At 44.2% G+C, this 6,899-nt stretch overlaps 1 protein-coding gene across 2 annotated transcripts in view; it reads right to left on the reverse strand.

Moving 5' to 3' along the window:
* The window catches only part of LOC8034712 (tigger transposable element-derived protein 4), a 30,438-nt gene extending 26,640 nt beyond the window's left edge, over positions 1–3,798 (reverse strand). Inside the window, exon 1 of one of the 2 annotated variants that reach the window (XM_029994029.4) lies at positions 3,607–3,798. The gene's annotated coding sequence lies outside the window, so the exon portion shown is untranslated. The remainder of the gene's footprint in view (positions 1–3,606) is intronic. The other variant, XM_029994028.3, reaches the window with a different exon arrangement.
* Positions 3,799–6,899: the final 3,101 nt, after the last annotated feature.

Genomic DNA, 6,899 nt, shown 5'->3' on the forward strand with positions numbered 1-6,899 from the left:
TTCGGTCGCTAAACTAGTGTCCTCTACAGTTGGGCTCTCATATGTCACATAGAACTCAAAACGTCGACGAGCATAAATACTTTGTCAGTGTCCCTTTAAGGTTCAAGTTCTAAAAGTTCAAAGTGAGAATTTATGTCAAGTTAACAAAACTCTTAAACCTTTAAAACGTCCCAGAAGTCTTGTTTAATAATTTTTAACGTTACCGAGCTGCAACAAAGGCAAACATGGGGCCTCAATATTCAAAAGCTACTATCTGCAGCTTGCATAAGTTCACAAAGAAACTGTTCTCAATTGTAACTAGCGAGCCATCTCGAAAACAACAGCTTAAAAAAGGCTCCCTATCGTTTATTTAAAACACGTTCGTTGGACACACGTTTGATCAACACAAACGCTTCATCAACATCGTTACACAAATTGCATTCTGTAGGGACATACCGCCGTGCGTGTTAACCTACCCGGCCCACCCGCCTGCGGCGGCTCATTATGAAAAAAGTAAAGCTATAAGCACTCCGTCATGCACCACAGCCGGAAAGGGCTATACACATTACGCGAAACTCGCATAAAACAAATTGTTACGAGTTTTCTAAGGCCCGCTTCAGACAAGGCAATTTCACCCAGCAACTTGACGTCGCAACATCAGCAACACGGGCCGCCCGCGCTCATACGCAGCAACCGAATTGCTCCGACTTGCTATCATCATCATTCAATTTCATTTTTCTTGCACTATTTAGACGGACAGCTACGTGATAAAAACTAGTTTTTATACCTTTGAATGGTGTTGAGAATACTAACTCATCTTTCAGAAAAGGTTTATTTTCAAAAACAATCCATTTCAAACCAGAACCAAGTCTTTAGCCGTCATCATCAGCACCGCAGGGGTGTCGCATGAAAATATTGCGTCGCTGATAGGCTGCAGCCGCTTCAAACGTCTTCAAATTGCTCCGAGTTGCTCGCTTGTTCGAGCCGGACCCGATCTCAGCAATTCGTGTCGATCTAGGGAAAGCTAGGGAACAACCCGCCAGCAACCTCAAAATCGCTGGAAAAGTTGTCCCGTCTGAAGCGGGCCTAAGCGGTGGCATAGCATAGTGGCAAGGAGTCTGCTTCATAAACAAGTGGGCGCAGGTTCGATCCGCGGTGTGGGCCTACCTTTTTTCTTTTTTTTTCTCGAATGTTTTGCTTTGCCGAGGCATTTGACGATATATACGACATTTCTTTTTCACAATCAACACTGGAAAAAAAAATAATGTTGTTGACGACACTTCGCAGAACTAAATGGTATGAGTCTCCCTTTCCGGAGGTGCGATCGGGGACAGCGGGGCTTCGGTTGCCGGCTGGACGCCGCGAAGCGGCATGTACTGGTTAAGTTTTGTAATTAGCAGCCGGACACTGTCGCCGCGAAGCGGCGTGAATGCAGGCGGGGGGATGTGTTAACGAGCTCCCCAGTGATACACGTGCCGTTCGAAAAGGCTGACCCCAAATGGCATAAGCTCTCCGCGTAGTGCGTTTAGGCAACCGGCAATGCAATTTGGCACTACACGTTGCGCCATCTAGCGGCTGCGAAATATAAACTGGGTAGGCCAGGCCGGGATGGGCCGTAGTGACTGCGGACGGGCACATTCAGAAACCACGTGTAAATGTGGTGTTTCGGGTCGGCATGTGCCTTTTCCCAACCGTTTTCCGTAAAAGTAAGTCCCAACTTCACGTCTCTATGACCTCAGCGGGTTCCTGCGACATCTTGCCTACTCCTAGAGTTCCCCCAAAAAATAAATGTCACTACTGCTGCGTGAAAGAACTGCCACAGTCGCGAAGGTGACTCAAGCGTCAAACTTTACCGCTGCCCTTAGAGATCTTGGGAAGCGACACGGCGACAGAAGTGGATTACTGCAGTGCGACACATCAAGTAAGTGAATTTTACATTAATTGTTGAAGTAAACAAAAATATATGTGGAGGTTTCGAAAGTGGTCTGACGAGATCGTTTTGCAGACTAGTCGGCAAAATAACATATTTATAGAAGTTGTTTTACGAGTCACTTGGACAGCCACATAGAGAAATACGGTAGGAACAATCGGGCCGATCGTTGATTCGCTGTGACGTCGAGAATCAAGCGATCAGGTCTTCAAGCGAGAGGTCCGTCGGCCCATTCCAGCATTCGTATAGTTGTACGCGTGCACAGCCGTTCGGCACGCGCGGTCGCAACCAAAACCTTCCAGACCTGCAAAATTTCAAATATTGGATTTTCGTAGCACAAAGTTTTGTTTGTTTCGCCAACCAAATTTAATGCTGAGTTTGGTAACAAATATGACGGCATGCAAAAAAACAGGATGCAAAAGTTTTTCTTTGGAAAAAGCTCCATGCGAAGCGTAAATATCCTCACACGTACACTTTGTTCACTGTCGTCTTTTTACAGAGGCTTGTGTACTGTACTCTAGCATGCAAAGTTTGGTTCTAATTGCCCACATTTTATTCTAGTGTGTGGGCGTCGGGAGAAGAAGAGGACTGCCGAGTGAGACGCGAGCGGGGGCCAGCCGGCGAAGAAAGAGGAAGAGCGTGCTGCCAGGCAGGAACGATAGATCCGTTCTGGCTGGTCCGGCCCATGGCGAACCCCGGAGAATTCCATCAGCGAGGTTCGGATCAGGACCGGCAGAAGCAGCGAACCCTGACCATACCATACCGGCCTAGTCCGTGACAATCCCGGAGTGGTTCCGCAGCGAGACTGGCTGTGATAGTCCGGAACAGCTAGCCTACGCACCACTGGCGTGGGAAGGACAATCCGCAGGCCTGGACACGGGCTCCGACTGTGAGCTCTGAACGACGGGTGACAACTAGGGTCGGCGCGGGTCCGGAGTACCGCCTCACAAAGACAGGCAACCGGGATGTACAATAAACCCATTCGCTGCCTTCTCGTTGTGTTGTGTCACTTCCTGAAGGACGAGCGAAGCACAGACCGATCGGGTGGCCACAAGTAGCGAAGAGAACTGAAACTGGTGTCCAAATGACGACTCGAATATTCTTTAAACACTTAGACCTCTCAAGGCTCCCGATGGTCTTAAAAACCGCATAAAAAAGAACCAGGGACATGGCACGCAGGGACGCAGGTGCACACGGGGACTGCTGAAATCGGGGACACCGCCGCTCGCAACGGCCCGCCGGGCAGACTTGCCGCCCCATTAACAGAGACGCCTCCGCTTGTGGCGCTGAATGCAGTACTCTCGTGGAGCCGCCTGGCCATTGCCGGCTGCCTATAGCCATTTCCGGCCGAAGTGCACGACGGAGTGCGTATAACTTTACTTTTACGAAAATGTTAACCCATCTAGCCCACCCGTACACGCCGCTTCCCGGCGACAGTCTGAGGCGGCTCGTAGCAGAAAAGAAGCTCATCTGAGCTGTTGATGAAACGTCGTTCGATGAACTGATTGCCACCGCTGAAAAACAACACCTGCCACAACGGCTAGTTCAAGAAAAACCGCGCTGCTCGTTTCACACAGGCGTCATACAAAAGAAGGAAACGTCGCATAGCGTCTCCGAAAAGGAGTGCAGGCCGTTCAGCATGCAATAGAAAGCACGAAAGGAAAAAAAAGAAAAAGGAACAAGCTCGAGAAACTCACAAATACGGTTGTCGATGCGCCCGGCCTTCAGCTCAGCATTTGCGCTTAAAGTGGCGGCGGCAAGGAGATTTTTGGGTGGCTGAAATCAACGAGCGAAAATCAACATGGACGCTGGCCCCCCACTGCCCCCACTCCCCACTAGTAAATAAAAAATACGAATCTACCCGGCCGGTTGCAATACGCTACGAAAGTGTGGCGGCTTCTATCGTCTGCTCTCGGCAGTTTTTTTCCCGGCTCGTTTGTCTTTTATTCCCCTTTCGTCCTAGTTTGCAACAATCGTGCTTGTTTGGTCCAACAGTTTGGTCCTTGTCAAGTCCTTGTTGACTAAAGGGAGAATATCGCTCCATTTCGAGCTCCCGTAGTCGTATTCGCTGTTTGTAACTTGTATTGTATCTATCGGTGCAGGCGCTGATCAATGTGGCATCGGCCATGTTTGTTCACGAGCAATCGCAGCGATCGCAGCGCTCAACTTTTCAGGTGTCGAAAAAGCGAAACCAATTCAAACTTGGGCGGGAATGGCAGTGTAAATGGGCCTTACGAAACGTTACTTTTAAAGTTTCAATTTGTAGTGCCAGTATCAACCGTAATAATAATAAAAAAGCTGTCTTATTAAGGGTTGCAGGATTGATATTTCTGTCTAATTTTATATTTCTTACTTAGTAACTATTATATGCTGTCGTACTACTGCTACGCCTTACTACTGCAGACTAACTATTATATGCTGTCGTACTACTGTACTGCGCCTTACTACTGCAGACGGACACAGGACATACAGCGTATGTCCTGTGGCCATCTTCTACTTCGTGTCCCGTCTTTTTTGCGCTGTTTTTTTTTTTTAACATGTCGTTGAAACAACCAGCCCAGCAAGCTATCCTGTTATACTACAGCGTATACCTCGGGAAAATACGGAAACTAGCGAGCATTATACGATTGGAAACGTCGTGGTTCGAAAAGTGTTTGTATCTACAACTGGCGATGAGTCCGTCTGCTCTTTAAGTGACAGGTATACTTCCTGCTAATAAAACGAATTGAATTGAATTGAACGCATGTGCGACGTACCAACAGTTTTCACGCACTCTCATGTCCTGAACGGTGACATAGGTAGTCTACCTCTGTATATTTATCATTTCAACATGCTGATATCACGTAAGCTTCAAATTGGTTTATTTCTGTGAAGTGGCATATAATAATTTAAAAAATATTTCGTTAGGTATGCACAGCGTTTAATAAACAATGATGATAATGCAATTAACGCAAAAGTGCAAGCGAGCTGGACAGGTATAACAATACGATAGGAGCTTTTTGTTTGTCCTTTGTCCCCCTCGCTCCCCTTATGCAGAAATTATCATCGTTTTAATAGACAGTTCGGTAGATCAAAAATTTGATCGAGATGCATATCAAATTTTAGGAAATATCAAGCAACCTAAATTTAATTAATTTTGCGTTAGCCATATGTGATTTGTTTGCATGGGTTCGTTTATTCGTTTGTAAGTTATAAAATACTCACAGCACTCTTGCAAATTGCATTCAAAGTGTATCTATTCCTTTAAGAGAAAAAACTGCAATGCCTAGGAGGGATTTTGGCAGAGGGGGTTACAGCTGTGTTGGCTATTTTATTAATATCAGATTTATTTTATGTAGATCAGATCAATTTGATTTAAATAATTGTAGCGAGAAAATAGTGACTCTTTACCACTAGATGTATTTTTCAACACGTCAGATTGCTTGATCAATATGTCCGATCGCTGATAACAATACGGAAGAAAGAATTTTTGCAAATCTGAAGTACTATTTAATAACAACGTTATTTTGCTGTAATCCCCGCCATACTAGAACAAAAACAGCTTGATTACTTAGTTTGTTATAAAATTTGAAATTTCATTATTTTATTTTGTTTTTAGTTCTGAGTTGAGTGCAGCAGGACATGACTTTTCTAATTTTCGTTTGTTCATTCTGCTTACTAGTCCTGTTGCAATATGGTATTGGTTGATTTCAGATAAGATCGACCAAAGGATGGCTAGTCGACATTTTCAAATCAACTGATGTTTTTATATGTTATTGTCTAGTGTCTGGTATGAACGAATCCAAACTTAGTTTTGACTAGAAAAAATACTTGGGGACAGGAAAAATCGTAATGCATGAGGTGGTGGACAGTTGCATTAACGCGCACTGATGGAGGGGGCCCGTTTGAGAGTGAATAACTAAAGCGATAACATTAGGAGAACTCTAATACGTTTTAGGCGCAAACTATGGGTATAGCTTGCTTGTAATATAAAGTAATCATATTTATTTAAAATTTATTTATTTTTCTAAAAATTAACAAACATGCCTGCTCGAAGGACAAATGGCAAACTTTGGAGGTCTGTATCTCATGAAATAATTTAATCATTATGATATAATTTGCAGATATTATTCTACTAATATATAGCTAATATTTAAAAAATAACTAAGGTATCTGTGTGATACAATAGTTAGGATATATTTAGTCAAACATGGAAAAAAAATCAAGCAAAGAAAAATTCCGATGCGAATAAAAAAAAAAACACCACCCTCGATTTTTTTTTAATTTAGGTAACCTGTTATACTCTATTTTGGCATTCATTTCCATTAAAAACATGTTGCATCATTTTATTGAGAAAGAAGATACAACTCCCCAAAGTAGGGTCCTTTTTCAAAGCCTACACTTAGCAGTGTTTTATACAAGAACTGACTCTGAGTTCCAGTTTCATGAAACCAACACACATCTTTTATATATTTTTATTCAGATGAGGCCAATGATAACTAAAGAAATCGTTCACACACTTAAATTAAGGAAAAACTACTGTGTACAAAGAGGTATCATATTACGGACTAGTGATCCGAGGAAAGATCATGCAGCCATCGGCCACTAGGAACTTTGTTTACTTTATTCTCCTGCGACACTATATGCTATTCCCTCTTCCGCTCTACCTTCATATCTCTCTCTCTCTCTCCCTCTCTCTCATATATATCCCTGATATATATCCAGAACAAAAACATGTTCAAGCATTCCCTTTCTGCGTGGTAGTGTTCTGTGGCTAGCAAAAATCATTTCCTCGCTAAGCTCACGATTATGGCAAAATAGTTGCCGGAAACCGCAGACGACACTCGTCGCTAGTTCTGGCAAAACGGCCGATACAATCTTTTTTTCGCATTTCCCCGCTCGCTGCCAAGGACAAGAGGGTTCGCTTCAACCAGCAAAACATGGCCGCCGACGCCTGTTTACTGAGCAGTCATGCCTGTCGCCATCTCACTCGCTGGCGTCACGGGCGATA

Source organism: Ixodes scapularis, unplaced genomic scaffold, assembly GCF_016920785.2.
Source record: "Ixodes scapularis isolate PalLabHiFi unplaced genomic scaffold, ASM1692078v2 PGA_scaffold8__174_contigs__length_109621045, whole genome shotgun sequence".
In the NCBI taxonomy this organism is placed as follows: Eukaryota; Metazoa; Arthropoda; class Arachnida; order Ixodida; family Ixodidae; genus Ixodes; species Ixodes scapularis.